Raw genomic sequence first — 17,346 nt, forward strand, 5'->3', positions numbered from 1 at the left:
GCAAGTGGTCTTTGTGAATATTTCCAGAAAACACAAAGCTGGTACTGTGATAAAAACAGCATGGTACTGGCAAAGAAACAGACCTGAGGATCAGTGGAATAGATTAGAAGATGCAGAAACAACTCCAGACATACTCAGCCACCTCATCTTTGACAAAGGAGCCAACCACCCTCATTGGAGGAAAGATAGCCTATTTAATAAATGGTGTTGCAAAAACTGGATTTCAACCTGCCAAAGATTAAAACTAGACCCATACCTATCACCATGCACTAAACTAAGATTGAAGTGGATTAAAGATCAAATATTAAGACAGAAACACTAAACTTGCTGGAAGATAAGTTAGGTAGAACTCTTGAAGACATTGGCATAGGAAAAGACTTTATGAACAAATCCTCAGTAGCATGGGAGCTAGCACAAAGAATCAACAACTGAGATGTCATTGTATTAAAAAGCTTCTGCACTGCAAGAGAAACTACCAACAGAGCTAAGAGACAACCTACAATGTGGGAAGAAATTTTTAGCAGCTGTACCTCAGACAAAGGTCTACTATTGAGAATATATAAAGAATTGAAAAAAATTAGACGCACCAATTTAAAGACCCAATTCAAAAATGGGCATCCAAAATGAACAGACATTTCTCAAAGAAGTAAAAGCAGCAAATAAATACATGAAAAAATGTTCAACATCGCTGGTCATTCAAGAGATGCAGAAGAAAACAACACTGAGATTCCACCTCACCCCAGAAAGCATGGCTGCTATCAAGAAATCACCAAATAAAAAAAAAAAAGAAAGAAATCAACCAATAACAAATGGTGGTGGGGGTGTGGAGAGAAAGGAGCCCTTCTCCATTGTTGGTGGGAGTGCAGACTGGTGCGACCACTATGGAAATCAGTGTGGAGATACCTCAAAGAACCAGGGCTGGAGGTCCCTTTTGACCCAGCTATTCCCCTGATGGGTATCTTCTGAAAAGAATTAAAAGAATCACACCACAGAGATACACGTGCATCCATGTTTATAGCGGCACAGTTTGTAATAGCTAAAGCTTGGAAATAGCCCAAGTGCCCATCAACTGGAAACTGGATAAAGATGTGGTTTTTAAAAATAAAATAGAGTACTACTCAGCCATAAAGAATAAGAAACTAGAGTCATTTATAGCTAAATGGATGCATATTGAGGCCATACTCATAAGTGAAATAAATAGGACACACATGTGTACATACCGAATAGTTTCTCTAGTGTGAGAAACTGATAGTGTAAATAAAGATGAAAATGATTAAAATGAAAAACTGATAATTTTAAATAGGAAAAGGTCCAAAGGTGTAGGAGTGGCGGGAAGGGAAGAGGAAAGGGAAGAAGGGAAAGGAAAAATTATGAGAAAAGAAAAAGATGGAAATGAAGTCTATGTAAATAGGGAAGGGTGGAGGGGGTGAAGGACGCACAGGTAATGGGGAAAAAATAAGAACCAAGATACATCATGAACAAGTACAAGCACCCAATGATAAATGTAAATGAATTATATACCTAAAATGTACCAATAAATATATTTAAAAGAAAACACAAAGCTGGGACATGAGGCCCACGCTGCTCATCTTATATTTTGAGGAAAAAAGTTAAGGGGTCATTTCCGTAGACACTGAGTCAGTCCCTACTGACACCAGTGCATTCACAGTCCATACCTCCAAGGCTGGAGAAGACCTCCCCAGCTTGGACCAGGACACCTCCCCAACCATAAGCCCTGCAAGGCCTCTGTCTCCTCTGCACCAACCAGGCCAGCCTCCTTGTCCAGACTGTTGGGAGCATTTCTACATAAATTCTGGGGAAAAACCATATCATAATTAAAGTATGACTATAGCTGTCTAAGGCCCAATGTTGCATTGCCCTAGAGCCAGCTATGGCATTAGGAAACAACTCCGTTTTGCCTCTGGTCACAGCTGAGGCCTCAATGGTCTGTGAAGCTGTGGCCCTCAAAGGCAACATAACACCAGCTGAAGACATCCTGGTTCCTTGAGAACCCAGTAGCAATACAAATAGAAAAAGGTTTCACCTGGGGAGGGACAAGTTCCTAATCAGCCCAGCTCCTTCTACCTACTGAGGTGGGAATGCTCTTTTCCACCCTCATCAGCAGGAGATTTGCATGGGCACAGGCCCCATGCTCCCTCCGATTACTGTGTGTACCCAATAAATACTGGCTAGCTCAGTCTTTATCTTTGCCTATTCTGAGGCACTGACCTCCCGGTCCCCCATATACTTTAAAATTCTCCAAGTCTCTATTTTCTTTAGCCCTCACTGTCCCCCCTTCTAGGCATTGGAGGGAATCGGCCTAGGATAACTGACTGCTCCCCACCCACCAGGCAACCAGGAGCCCCTGCTTGCAATGACTGTAACTGTCCCCTGCGTTCCAGGCAGCAGGTGGGTCTACCCCACCTCACCCACAAGATCTGAGCCTAGTCTGCTCCATACCTGATTGCTAAGATCTGGCTCCTAGGAGAACAGTCTCCTGCCAAAAGGGTCAGCGAACTTCACACAAAGAAAAACTGCACCAAGGTGCCAGTTACCACTACCACACAGGAGAAACTGAACACATTCTTTTTTTTTTTTGTACCTCACTTTCTTTTTGACACATTCTTCACCACGGTGGGACCGTTCTCCTGGCTTGTGACTAGTAGTGTATGAGGACCAGTGTCCTTTCACACCACCAGTGACTGAGGGGACAGACCAGTCTGTCCTGGTGAAAAGCTCCAGTGCATGTCCCCAAAGTAACCACTACCTAATTCAGCAACCAGAGTCCAACTACTCCCCTCTCAGAACCATTTGCTCAGGCTCCTACTTGTCCCAACTCCAGATTCTAGGCCTGCCCTGAGGTTGGGAGAGAACGGACATGCTCACCTTAGGGACAGGAGGGTGGGGACATTCCATGCTGGCCTGGAGCACTGTGGTGCATGGAAAACACCCTCCACAGTCCCTGCACTTAGAGGGACAGGGAGAGTCTAAGGCAGGACCAGAGAAGAGAGAGAGGAAGGTGGTCAAGAATTTAAGAGAAAAGAAATGGCACAGCAGACAAAAGCAAGAGAAACAAAAATGATTCTGTTGGAACCCGAAGTGCCTTTTAGTATCCCAGTAAAATTACCAGAAGCATCCACTTTCCCCCGGAGACTTCCACTGTGGACACTTGATGCTGTGAAGTGTGCATGCGGGCAGGTCTCCCTAAGTGTCTACTCAACACTCCATTTAGAAATAATTTAGGGACAAACTGTGCATTACAACAAGAAGGATTACAGCAGTCCAGGGAAGAACGTAGCCCCACTTGGAAGGTAGGAGTTCTACAACTGGAAAGGGCAGTGGGGAGAGGGATGGCAAAAACCAGTGCCGTGAGCCCTGAGCCTGGGTATGTATTCACAGTCCAGGGGTACCCCACCCCACCCTGGCCCCTGAATCACGATAGCTACTTTTACTCCCATAGATCCCAAATGGCGCTGGGTCTTTCTTCCTCAGAGCTGTGTGATACAAAAAGTACCCGACCCCTGCCCACCATACCCCAACTTTGAAAAAACGCCTGGAAACCCTCTCCCCAACAGCACACCTTCGAATCTGCAACACCACTCCTAGAAACTCAGACCTTTGGGTCTTGAAGCGTTTTGATCCCTAAACTCAAGGGGAGGGCTCTATCTCAACCAAGGACGGCTCACGGCTCCCTGAAATTTTCGCCCAGAACATTGCAAACACAGTGCTCTGCGAAAAAGGTCCTCGACAATGACAACGGCACCTCAGCTAAAGCGAAGGAGCCAGAGCCCGCCAGCGCTTGGGTGAGGAGTACCGCGGCCTCCAAAGTGTCCCCCGGTCCCCGCACCGGGCCGCACCTCCCCGGGCACGCCAGGCGGCGCGGACCTTCGCATGGCACCCCGAGTCCTCCTGCAGGGGGCGGAAGGTTGGGCGCAGAGCCCGCGCCTCCTCCTTGGGGTGACCGCATCCCCCAAACCAAAGGCACCCCCTTCAGATGGTTCCACAGAGGTGACCGCGTCGCTGTCCTCAAGCTCCTCGCCTCCCCCAGAGAAAAATCAGGCTCCCCGCACTCCAGGCTAGCCTCCCACGGGGGACCTCGCACCCCGCCCTCCGGGGACTAGCAGGGGCCGCGGGAGGACAAAGCGTGGGGCGCGCTCACTCACCGCGCGGCGGCAGCGGACTGCTAGTCGGGCAGCGGCGTGGGTTCGGCGCTCGCGGGACTCGGACTGCGGAGCGGGCGGCGGGTGGAGGCAGGCAGGGCGGCCCCGAGTCGTGCGAGCGAGCAGCCGAGCACCGGGAGCCGAAGCGGGAGTGCGAGCGAGGAAGAGCGAGGCCGCTTCCCAGCTCCGGGCTCTAGCTAAGGTTGCAAGCCGCACGCGCTGATTTGCATGTCATTTGCATGGCCCTCCGGGAGTGGCCCCACTCCCTCCTGCCACGCCCTCCGCGCTGGGCCGGCGTGTGTGAGCCGAGGATCCCAGCGCAACAACGCAGCCCGCGCCGGGAGCGCGTCCGCCCCGGCACGGCTGGGTTCTCACCCGCGCCCCGGCCGTGTGAGTTTGAGACATTAGGTTTGCATCTCCCCTGAACTTCGATTCAGTACGGGACGGACGCGAGATCACACACTAGGAAAAGTGCAGTGGAAACCATACCAGTAACTCCTTTTCTCTTTGATAACACCTATCAAAAATAATAATGGGCCGAGTAAGTCTTCCCCAAACGTATAGTTACAGTGTTTTGAACAAAAGATCGTGAGAGACTCGCTTTCAAAGTTAGAAATGTTACATGCAGTTTTGTTCAATAAATGAGGAAATATATAAGCAGGATAACACAGATCTTTAAAGTGAGAGTTCTAGATTGAAGACTCCTACCCCTTACATCATACAGTAGCTGTAAAACTTTGGACAAGTTATTTAATGTCCTGTATTAGATTTTGTTATCTCTAAGTTGAGGATCGTCTGAGTGCCTCATAGAAATGGGAAGGTTCAGGTAACTGCTTACAATAATGGCTAACATTGCAATTACTGTCCCCCACCCCCCGCCCCGGCAATTGAACTCAAGGGTGTTCTACCACTGAGCTACATACTCAGTTCCTTTTATTTTTAATTTAAAAAAAATTTTTTAAATTTTTATATTTTTAAAAAATTTTGAGATACAATTCCCTGAATTACCCAGGTGAGATTCAAATTTGTGACCCTCCTGCCTCAGTCTCCCTAAGCACTGGGATCATAGTCGTGGGCCAACACTCCTGCTATACCATTAAATCTTAAAGGTGAAGTACAATTGAAATCTACTTAACCGGAGGCATGCATATCTAGGTGAGGCAAGAGGGAGAGAGGGAGAAGACGCTGTAGAAGAGAAAAGACAGATTTCAGAAAGACTGGGGTCACCCAACTCCTTCATCCTAGAGTGCAATACCTGAGTTTTAGATCCTGTTCCAATAATTAATTTTGTGAATCTGTGAGACAGTGGTATTTTCATATTCTCTCTCCCCTCCCCCTTCAGTTTTCTAATCTGTAAAATGAAGACATCTGCACAACTATGGGGCAGTAGTTTCAGAGCTGGAAGATTCACTATGGGATGTTTTTTCAAGCATCTTCCAACTCTCCAGGTTCCTCTGACATCTTCCCTTCTGCGGTGTTGAGAATCTCTCATTGATGTGGAACATATCTACAAATTTTTTTTTTAAATTGGGTTTGGGAGCCTGGGATTTAGCTCGATGGCAGCATGCCTGCCTTGCAAGCACAAGGTCCTGAGTTCAATCTCTGGTACTGCGAAAAACAAACAAACAAACAAAACCGGGTTCGGTATTTGGCTTGTCTTGTATTTTGTTTTCATTAGATATGAAACATTTTATAGAGTTTCCTGCTTGCTCTAGGCATCTTTGAATGCTTCTAACCTCAGGAGCACAAGGTGGTCACTGGGGTGGGTGGAATGGAGACTGACAATCAGGACTCGTGTTCTGCAACTGTTCCTCTTTCAGAGTAACTCTGTTTTTCTCTATTTCATGTGCTAGGCTTATCTGTAAGACTTTGTAGAACATTTAAATCCACTGCTTTAAATAGTCTGGAAGAACAGCCATAATAGTTTAAATGAAAAAATACGAACTCAAGCGATTATATTATTTTACATTTTCTCAGCCTTCCTCCTATATACTACTACTTCTAACCACCTGTAGATACTTTGCACCCCTTCAAACTCCTTGCCACCCTTCCAAACATGCTATGAAGGTTTATTTTAGAAAGATGTTGGTGACCTAGACGGGGCGGGGAAGCAGGAATACTGGATAACACAGCAAAGCCCACACTTAGAGACAAAGTGATCACATGCAAACCGTGGCTGAAAGATCTACCTATTGTATAGAGCACACAGGATATGTAACAAGACCTCTGATTTACACACATTCTGTAAACTCATGAGACTCTGTAGCCTGTTGGTATCACCTGCAAGAAAATCTTTCTTTGCAAACAGGGAAGTGGAGGATATAGGTAAATCATATATGTCTACCTGAAATTTTTTATCAATTATTATTTTTTTTATTAAATTCTTTTATTGGTACATTGTAGGTATACAACACAATTACATTTCTCATTGGGAATTGTACCTTTACATGATGCATCTTGGTTCTTATTTTATCCCCATTCCTAGCCCTCCCTTCACCTCCTCCACCCTTCCCTCTTTACAAAGACTTTATTTCCATTTTTTCCATTTCTCATCATTTTTCCTTTCCCTTCTTTCCTTTCCCCTGCCCCTCCCACTACCCCTACCCCTTTGGACCTTTTCTTCCTATTTTACATTATCGATTATTCATTCTAATCATTGGTACATTTTAGGTATACAATATAATGACATTCATCATTGGAAATTTGCACCTTTACATAGTCTCTCTTGGTTCTTATTTTTCACCCTTGCCCAGCCCTCCCTTCAACCCCTCCATTCCTCCCTATTTACAAAGATTTTGTTCCTATTTTTCCATTTTCTCATATTAATCCCATTCCCTTCTATCCTTTCCCCTAGCCCTCCCACTTCCTTCCCCTTTGCCCCTTTTCTTCCTATTTCACATTACCTATTATACATTTAGTCCTTATTTACACTTACCTGAAATTTTTTGTGTCTACACAATAGGGTTAAGATCTTCTGAATTAACCGCTTAGTTTGCACTGAAGCTTTGTCATTGACCAGTTCTGTGATCTTGTACAGTGACTTTAGTTCCTAATGTTAACAATGTGATATACATGAGAGAAAACCCACCCACCTGATTATGTTGAGGGTTGAATGAGAAGTTACACTGCAAGTAGTATTCATGGGGTACTTGAAATGTAATTGCTCAATAAAGTGTGTCTATTTTTCTCTACATTATCAATTACTCAATCATGCCATGCCATACTCAATACTGCAGCCCCTGATGGGCTACAAAATTTTTTATTTTTCAGTGGTTCCTCATTTTTGGTAACCTCTACTGATATGATCTATATTCAGAGCCAGGTTGGAGTGACTATGAGCTGAGACTCAGGTTCCAGGTCAAGATGGACTTGATGAGTGGTGCAGGAGAGGAGGCACAAGCCCAGGGCACCCATGTGTGAGTGGGGTGGACAGTATGGATGCTGGACACTTGGTAGAGCCTGGTGAGATGCTAAGGGGAAGGCTGATGTTCAGACCCGCAGCATTAGTGGATATCCTAATAAGTTTTCATTCACTTTTTAACAATTTAATTTTACAATTGTGTATTGATTTTAGGACTTATTGTAATAGAGTAGAAGTATAAACAAAAAGAAGCATACTCACTTTTCTGACTTTAGGATATTTATTGTTCAATCAGTTTAGTTTTCAAATTAAAAATGAAACAGAGGTTGAAGTGTGGTTCTGTTGCAGAAAGCATTCCTGTTAACTAAACTGTCCTTGATAACTACTACTGAAATGTGAGATTATGAACTGAGCCTCAGAAACTACTCTGGGCTCTACACCTCTCCTAACTTTTTTATCCACTCATGTTGTTCTGCTGTCACTGGTGATACCCAAGTGTCCCCAAAATCTTTCCCTTCTGGGCTCCAGAGCCTCACCCAGCTACTGGAATTCTTCACCCGGAATTCTTGTTCGATGGCAACACTCTTCCCCTTGGCCCAATAAACCTGCTCAACTTCTGGCTTCTGGGTGAACAATACTGGCACCCATTCAGCTGCCCAGGCCAGAAACTGGGGTTCCTATGGGATTTCATGCCTACACAGATGGTAAATCCCTCTCCTCCCTCAGTTCCCACTACCATTAGCTGTCCCTTAGGCTGAGTGGCAGGCTTCCAGCTGGGCTTCTCTAATCCATAATCCATACTACTTACGGGCACACATGATTTTCCTTGACATACATCTCTTAATAGAATTCTCCTCTGTAAACATCCAGAGCAGACCAAATTCCCCATCTGTTTGGGGCTCTTCTTTAGCTATTCAGTATAACCTCAACTCCAGCCTGCAGCTCTGAACATGCCTTGCTAGTCTAGGACTTACCAGCCTTTCCTGACCTCTGAGAACCCCTTATCTGTGATACTGAGTGAGCCCCACCAGTCTGATTGACATGCCCCCGCTCTCCCCCCCTGCTCCAAAAGCATGTGCTTCATCCTCAGTAATCTTCTGAGCCTTTGAGCACAAGGATCGGGTCTGCTGTTTTTATATACCCTAGCAACCAACAGGAAGCTTAGCACAAAGTAAATGAATAAATGCATGTATGGTATTGTTTATGTGGAAATAAATTTTAAAAGGCATCGATTGTCATGATGGTTAGCTTTAGGTGTCAACTTGACTAGATTAAGGACGATCTAGAGAAAGAGAAGCATAGCTTCTGGGCATGTCTGTGAGGACATTTGCAAAGGAGACTAGTGTGCAAGTTGGTAGACTTAGTGAGGAAGATTTGGCCTCAGAATTGGTAGGCACCATCCAATATGCTGGGGCCCCCATAGATCAGCAACAACAAAAAGCACAGCAAAAGCAATGTTCTCTCTTTGTTCTGGAGCTGGGACACTCTTCTCTGGCCTCAGATATCAAGATTCTAGGCTCTCTGGCTCTTGATTCTAGGACTCACACTAGCAGCCACCAACGTTCTCAGGCCTTTGGCAAATCGCACTGTCAGCTTCCCTAGTCCTGAGGCCTCCCACTTGGACTGAGCCACAATACTGGCCCTGGGGCCTCCAGCTTACAGATGGCCGGTTGTGGGACTTCTTGGCCTCCATAATTGTGTGAATCAATTCCCTCAATAAATCCCATGTTATATCTACTTCAGTATCTTACTAGTTCTGTCTCTCTGGAGAGCCCTAACTAATATCATTGCAAAAATAAAACTAGAAAAAACAAACAACCTCATAACGAAAAAAATGGAATTTTTTGTGGAGCCAGTAAGATTTATTGATGGATACCCACCTGTCTCATACAGATGATCAGGAGTTTGCATAAAAAACGGAAGCACAATACAAAAATAATGGAACTTTTTTTTTTTCCATACCAGGAATTGAACTCAGGACCTTGTGCTTGGCAGGCAGGCACAGTGCCACTGAGCTACATCCCTGCCCAATGGAACTTTTAAGAGAGAGGGGAAAAGGAGGAAAAACTCCTTTGGGAGACTTTTAAATTTTAAAAATTTTGTTTAGTTTATTAGTACATGCGCATAGTACATAAAGTTTACATTCCAAGTGTGGAGTTAGTACATGCAGCAACATGCTGTAATTCCTTTTCTCATTTCCTTTCCCTTCCCTCCCTTGGCCCTCCACTCTTGATCCTCTCTCCACCGAGCCTTTGAGTGTGTTGGCAGTACATAATGTGTACAATCTTCACATGGCGTCACTCCACATACATAACATGTCCCATTTTTTAATCTCTTTTCCATCCTCTCCCTTGGCCTCCCTCTACTTCTTGATCCCCTTCCCCTTTGGGAATGATCTATCTCCCTACTTCCTATTATCTCTTACTTTGCCCTTTATTTTTACTCCAAGTTCCTCATATAAGACAAGCCATACAGTATTTATTCTGTGTGCCTAATTTATTTCACTAAACATTATGGTCTCAAAGTGCATCCATTTTCCTACACATGACTCAAGTTTATCTTTCTTTATGGCAGTATAGTACTCCATTCTGTATAAATAGCACATTTTCTTTATCCATATGTTGATGGACATATGGGCCACTTCCAAGATTTAGCTATTATGTATTGTGCTACTACTGTAAACATGGGTATGCAAGTATCACTGTAATATGATGTCTTTAATTCTTTTAGGAAGATTTCTAGAAGGGGAATAGCTGGATAAAATGGAATTTCTAGGCTTAGTTTTTTGAGAAATTCCCATACTGATCTCCATAGTGGCTGTACCAATCTACACTCCCACCAACAGTGGAGAAGGGTTGCTTTTTCCCCACAGCCCTGCCAGCATTTGTTATTGGTTGATTTCTTGATGACAGCCATTCTTTCTGCAGTGAGATACAATCTCAGTGTTGTTTTCATTTGCATTTCTCTAACAGCCAGTGAGGTTAAGCATTTGTGTACTTATTGGCTATTTGTACTTCTGTGAGTCTCTGTTCATTTCTCTTGTCCTTTTTTTTAGCAGTGGCGAAGTTTATTTGAAAAAGTAAAAGTGAAGAGTGAGAGAGAAACTGGCTCTACAGAGTGAGCTTGGCCTGAGTAAAAGAGGAGAAAGCAGGATAAAAGAAAACACCCTTACTGTTCCAGATTCCTCTTTTTTGTCTTCCAGGGCTCATCTGGTCCTATACCCTCCTCTCAGCAAGACTGCACTTAAATGGTCTTAGAAGGGTACATATCCATCTTTCCTTCCTACTGATATGAGAGGTAGCTTTCCACTTAGTTACAAATTCCAGCAACTGGACATTTTGTCTGGGAAGTTCTTTCTTATGCATACATAATAATTCATGCTGCTAATAAAAATCTACTCAGATTATGACAGCGACAAAAATTCTAAATGGTTAAAAATAAATTTAACAAAATAGACTCAGGATCCATATTTTTTTAAAAAAACTTGGAAAAAACTATTAAAAGGCACAAAACAGGATTTGAACACATTGAAAGTCATGTTAAGGGCTGGAAGGAGATTTGGCTCAGTGGTGCCACCGCCTGCCTCACAAGTGCATGGTCCTGAGCTTGATGCTGAGTACCACCAAAAAAACAAAACAAAACAAAACTCATGTCATGTTCCTGGAAGGAAATACTTAATATAAAACTTAACTCTAGAAATTTTAATATATAAATTTAATGCAGTCCCAATTAGAATTCCAATAGGATTTTTCTTGGATTTAGATAAAATTATTCTAACATTCAGATAAAGAACATCAAGAATAGACCCAGAAGGAAGCTCCCTCGCCGCCATCCCAAGCTCCTAGGGCCGAGAAGGTGAGCCGGTCCTGGCACCCGGAAGGAAGCTCTCCCACCGCCATCCCATGCTCCCAGGGCAGAGAAGCTGAGCCATGTGGGCGCCAGAAGCACCCCACCCCACCGTAGAAATGAGAAGACATGTAAACAAGCCTCAAAAACAGACTTCTGGATCACTTACAGCAACCCCAAAGGGAAACAAGATGGAACACTCTGATACCCAACCACCTGGACTCTCTGAACTGGCAACAAAAGAGGATCTGGGAAAAATGAAACCAGAAATAATTACTCAGATAACAGCAAAGATTTTGCTCATGGTGCAAGAAATGATTAACAAATCTAGAGAGGACACAGATAAAAAAATAGAAGGATCTGAGGAACATGATGGAATCCCAACATAGGAAACAAATGGAATCCATAAAACAAATACAAACAGATTTCCAGGAGATTAAAAACTCCATCGAAAGTCTGTGCAGCAGAATGAACCAATGTGAGGATAGAATTTCAGATATAGAAGAAAAGATTGCAATTAGTGAGGAGGAAAAGAAAAATTGCTTTAAAATTGTAAAGGAACACAAATCAATCCAGCAGCTGCTAGATGATGCAAAGAAGAATAACATAAGACTGATTGGAGTCAATGAAGAAAGAGGAGAGAGTGCAGATGACATAAAAAAACTCTTCACAGAAGTGATGGCAGAAAACTTCCCAAGGAGGGGAAAAGAACTTGACATACAGATAAGTGAGGCATATAGGACTCCCAGCTAGCCTTAATCAAAAAAAATCTACACATAGGCATATAATAGTTAGGATTCCAGAAATCCAACAGAAGAATAAAATTCTACAAGCAGTGAGAGAAAAGAAACAAATCACATACAAAGGAAAGCCCATCAGAATCACAGCAGACTTCTCAATGCAAACCCTCAAGGCAAGAAGAGCTTGGAGTGAGGGATTTCAAGCCCTAAAGGAAAACAGCCTCCAACCCAGATTGAGGTACCCTGCAAAACTATCTTTCAAAATTGATGGAGAAATAAGATACTTTCATGATAAAGAGCACCTCAGGAACTTCATGAATATCAAACCAGCACTCCAAAAAATTTTAGACAATACCCTAGGAAGAGTGAGGATCACAACCCCAGGAAACCCAGCAGAATGAATCCACTGGGCATGACAAATTAAATGCAAAGGGGGAGAATCCAACAAAAAGAAAAAGTCATGACAAGGCTTTTAAAACTTTTAACTTCATCCCCCTAATGAGTGTATAATTCAATCTTATTATTGTACTGATTAGTATTTTTCTGATTCTAGAGTTGCACACCTTTCCTTGTGCTGTACTGGCTATTTATCATCTTCTTATGTCTACTTTTTAATTGGGTTGTCTATTAATGAGCTCTAAGAATCCTTTATATATTCTGCTCATAGGTTATATGCATTGTAAATATGGTCTGTTTAAGGACTACTTTTCATTTTAATGATGTCATTTAAAGTTCTAAATTTTGATGGAAACTCATTTATCAATTTTTTTCTTTTATAAATCATGTCTTTTGTATACTAGGTAGTTCTTACCTACCCTGAATTCATAAACATTTTCCCTTATAATTACTTCTTAAAGTTTTATACTTTTAGGCTTTCTTATTTAAGTTCATAGATCCCTTCAAGTTATTTTCATGTATGGAAAAAAAGGGTTGAGGTTAATTTTTTATATACGGATACCAGGTGTTCTAGTGCCGTTTACTGAAACACTATCTCTTCCTCGGCTCTTGAATTGAGTTTATATTCTATAAAATGCTAATGTTAAATAATCTTTCAAAACTCAGTGGACCATATATGTGTGGTTCTATTTCTAGATTCTCTGTTTTATTCCAATGATCTATATGTCTTTCCTTACACCAACACTGCCTTGATTACTGTAGCTTTAGAAGAAGTCTTAAAATTAGGTACTAAATGTCTTCCAACACTGTTTTTGTTTTTTTGTGGGTTTTTTTGGGGTTTTTTTAATAACTTTTCTAGGTCCTTTGTACTTCTACATAACTTTTAAATTTCAATATCCAATTCTTCATTTATAGCAAGTATACACAGACCTGAATTTTTATATATACCTTCTAATCCTGCTAAATTCAAGTACAAGTTCTAGGGGCTCCGAGAGATTTCTTAGTATTTTCTCTGTAGATGATCATTTCATCTACATATAAAGATTTTGCTTCTGCCTTGCCAATCCTATCTTAGTTGTGTCATTTTATTGCCAGACTATTTTGGTGGGGACTAGGTTTCAAAGTTTAATGGACAGATAAAGAGTAAGTCTATCTGCCCTTGTTCCCCACCTTAAGGAGAAAGCATTGTATCTTCTCCATTCATATAAGGCATTCTCACTGGAAGTATGGAGTACATGGCTTTAATCTGTTGAGAAGGTTCTGTTCTACTTCTAGTCTCCTGATAGCTTTTACCATGAACAGCTGCAGAATTTAGTCCAATACTTTTTCTCCAACTAGTGACAGGATCATATGGCTTTCTCCTTTCCTCTGTTAAAATGATGACTTTTGGGGGTGGATCTTCCAATGCTGAACCAACACTGCCATCCCTATAACAAAACCACTTTCTACATCCTGCCAGATCTGACTTCTAAGAGTTGGTTTTGTTAAACAAATTTCTATGTTCATACTTTTTTCTTCTATTATCTTTATCCAGTTTTAGGATTAGCACAATGCTGAGTTCCTAAAATGAGGGGAGAAGTGTTCCTTCTTTTTTCTGCTTTAATTGTTTGATATAATTTATCAGTTAAAATGTATATGAGCCTGCTGTTGTCATATAGGTAGGTTTTCAAGCTAGGAATATACTTTCTTTAATAGGTGCTATTCAAATTTTATATTTCCTCCAGAGTTAGTTTCATTAATTTGTCTTCCACGGAAGTTGTCAAATTTATTTCAAAACAGATTTTTGAAATATGCTTTCTATATCCTTTTAAATTCTGTAAAATCTGTGGTAATGTCTCCTAGATCTTGATATTATAATTTTAAAAATGTATAGTTGATATTGTGTAACAGGAAGAAAAGGTCTAAAGGAGCAGGGGAAGCGGGAGGGGTTGGGGAAAGGAAAGAAGGGAAAAGAAAAAATATGAGAAAAGGAAAAAAATGGAAACAAAGTCTTTGCAAATAGGGAAGAGTGGAGGGGGTAAAGGGAGGGCAAGGGAATGGGAAAAAAATAAGAACCAAAATACTCATGTAATGGTACAAGATCCCAATGATGAATGTAACTGTATTTTATACCGAAAATGTACCGATAACCTTAATGGGCAGAAAAAAAATTAAGAACATTAAGAATAGCTAGTAAAACTATAGAAGATATAAAAACAGAGAAAGTGTACGTAGGGGAACATATTAAAATATAAATCATAAAATATTAAGCTTGTGAATTAAAATCAACATGATGTTGGTAAGGATATATAAAATATATTTATTAAACAGAAGAAACAATTGATAACTACACTGGTTATTAGAAATGTTTGCTTGCCAAAATGGTATTTAATGGGAAAAAGATAAATTATTTTTTACAATATGCAGACACACTGGCTGCCTATCCGAAAGAAAATAAAAGTGGTAGACTATCATCTTACACTTAATTAAAAAGTAAATGTGAGCCAGGGATTTAGCTCAGTGGTTCTGCCGCCTGCCTCACAAGCACAAGGTCCTGAGTTCGATCCCTGGTACCAAAAAAAATGTGAATGACTTCAGTATTTAAATAAAAATAATTTTAGAACATGAACAGAAATATCTGAGAGATTACATACACAACTTATGATTTGGGGAGACTTTCTCTTTTTTTTTGGTACTGGGGATCGAACTTGGGTCCTTGTGCTTTTGAGTCAAGAGGCAGAACCACTGAGCTAAATTGCTGGCCTGGGGAGACTTCCTTTCCTAAGAACCAAGGAACTATAAAAGACAGCATATTTGATCTTCTACAGATAATTTTTGTGGGGGAGTATGGAAAGATGCTATAAGCAAAATTAATAGCAATCAGTATGTCTGGGACAGTGTCTACACTACTATAATCACTCAAAGGAACACTTTATATACAATACCCTTAAAATAATAAGACAATGACCATAACTGAATAGAAAATTGTGCACAAGGATATAAACAATTGATTCAGGAGTGCCAAAAGGCCCAACAAACATATGAATAAGCTTAAATTCACTAGAAATCATGGAAATAAAAATGAAAATAACAACAACAACAATAACAACAACAGAAAACCACTTGATACTTATCATGACTGCAAACCTAAAAACAATTGTAGTAGTTTCCACTGACCAAATATGGGGCAATGTAAACATCAAAACTGCAATGAATTGAAACACATCAAATAAATTTAATCCATTATTTTATAGTAATGCTAAAAAGACAAGTCATCATTGAAGAATGCTAGGGAACCAATTCATTATTTTGAAAAGTGGTTAATGATGGTAACAATCAAGCATTTAGCTTGCCTTGTAAATAGGAACTGTACCATCAGCTAACCAAACAGCAGGGGTGAGAAAGTTTTTCTTTTTAGATATATTCCCATTCATAGATGCAAAGGAGTATATGTTGGCTGTCACCCTTTTGCCAACCCAATAATCTAATGGATTGGGGCATTGTATCAACAGTTGCTCAGGTCACAAATGGAGAGATAATTGGACATTGTATGATTCCTAATGAACACACCCCACCTGGCAACTGCTCTTACTATGAAGATCAAATCAACCTGATCAAGCCTTCAGAGTTCACTGCCAGTTTACAGGCAATAATAAGGATGAGGAAAGTATTCCACTACAATGTAGGGATGCAACCTGCAAAACTCATGCTGAGGGAAGCTGCACAACCCCCAAAACTTGGTTCCTTCAACAGATAAATGGTATGGGGAGAAAAGATGGTGGGGGGAATTGCATACTAATGAAAACATAAGACTTGACTCAATTGCAATTTTTGAAACTTTATTTGTTTTTTATTAGTACATGTTTGCAGTACATAATGATTACAAATATTGTGGGGAGTTGGTACATGTGCATAATACATCTTAATCCTTTTTTCCTCCTTTTTATCCATCTCCTACCTCTCCTTTCCCTCCCTGCTCCTTCCAACTCTTGGCCCCCTTGCCCTTTGCAAAAGCTCTATTTTCATCATTTTTCCCTTAATTCTTTTTTTCCATCTCTTTTCCCTCCCCTCTCCCCTATCTCATCCCCCCATCCATTTGAAAAAGATCTCCCTACTTGCTATTTTTCTATCTTCTATTTTATTCTTTCTCTCCCTCTCCCTCTCCCTGTTCCTCTCTCTCTGTCTCTCCCACCAGCCATGACACCTATTGTTGATTGTTGGTGGGAATTATAAGTGTTACAACTTTTTCAAAAGGGAATTTGCCAAGACATATGTATTTGAAGATATATACATATATAGCCATGTGACAAATACGTTTACTCTGACACTGTTTGGGAGCAACAAATAAAACAAAGTGAGTGCTAATAGCATTAGATCTGGTAGATGGGCACTCTCCACTCTCCTCTAGTTAATCTTTTCTCATGTTCTATTTTTCAGAAACTGGAAAGCTAACAACATATTTTCCAGTCTCCCTCAAAGCTGGAATTCTAGACTGTGATTTAATTTCCCCAGTCAGATATACTAGTGCAGACTGGACAAATACTGGTGTCGATTCCTGATCATCAAGTTGCAGGTCAGGCTGTGTGATTCTGGAGCTAGCAGCTGGAATAGCATCTTGCAGGGTATGATAGAGGTAGCAGTTCCCTTGGGAAGCAGGCTATGTAGGATTGTTGAGTTCATGATATCTGGAGGCTCAGCCTAGAACCTGTTATGTGGGCTCCTAAAATAATTTTATAAGTCCTGAATCCCCTACATTAAACCCTTTACCACTTAAAGTAACTACTTTCTGTTATTTACAGCTGAACAAAATGGTAAAATAAATTGTGTATCATATCTGCATATTATGAAATATTAGCCATAGAAA

The 17,346-nt window shown here is 41.2% G+C and overlaps 1 protein-coding gene across 1 annotated transcript in view; it reads right to left on the reverse strand.

Moving 5' to 3' along the window:
- Mylk (myosin light chain kinase) overlaps nt 1-4,351 on the reverse strand; it is a 251,216-nt gene extending 246,865 nt beyond the window's left edge. Inside the window, exon 1 of the mRNA XM_004873623.4 lies at nt 4,164-4,351. The gene's annotated coding sequence lies outside the window, so the exon portion shown is untranslated. The remainder of the gene's footprint in view (nt 1-4,163) is intronic.
- Nucleotides 4,352-17,346: the final 12,995 nt, after the last annotated feature.

The sequence above is a fragment of the Heterocephalus glaber genome, unplaced genomic scaffold, assembly GCF_053883595.1.
Source record: "Heterocephalus glaber isolate CG9 unplaced genomic scaffold, H.glaber_assembly_v1.0 deba00000122, whole genome shotgun sequence".
Classification (NCBI taxonomy): Eukaryota; Metazoa; Chordata; class Mammalia; order Rodentia; family Bathyergidae; genus Heterocephalus; species Heterocephalus glaber.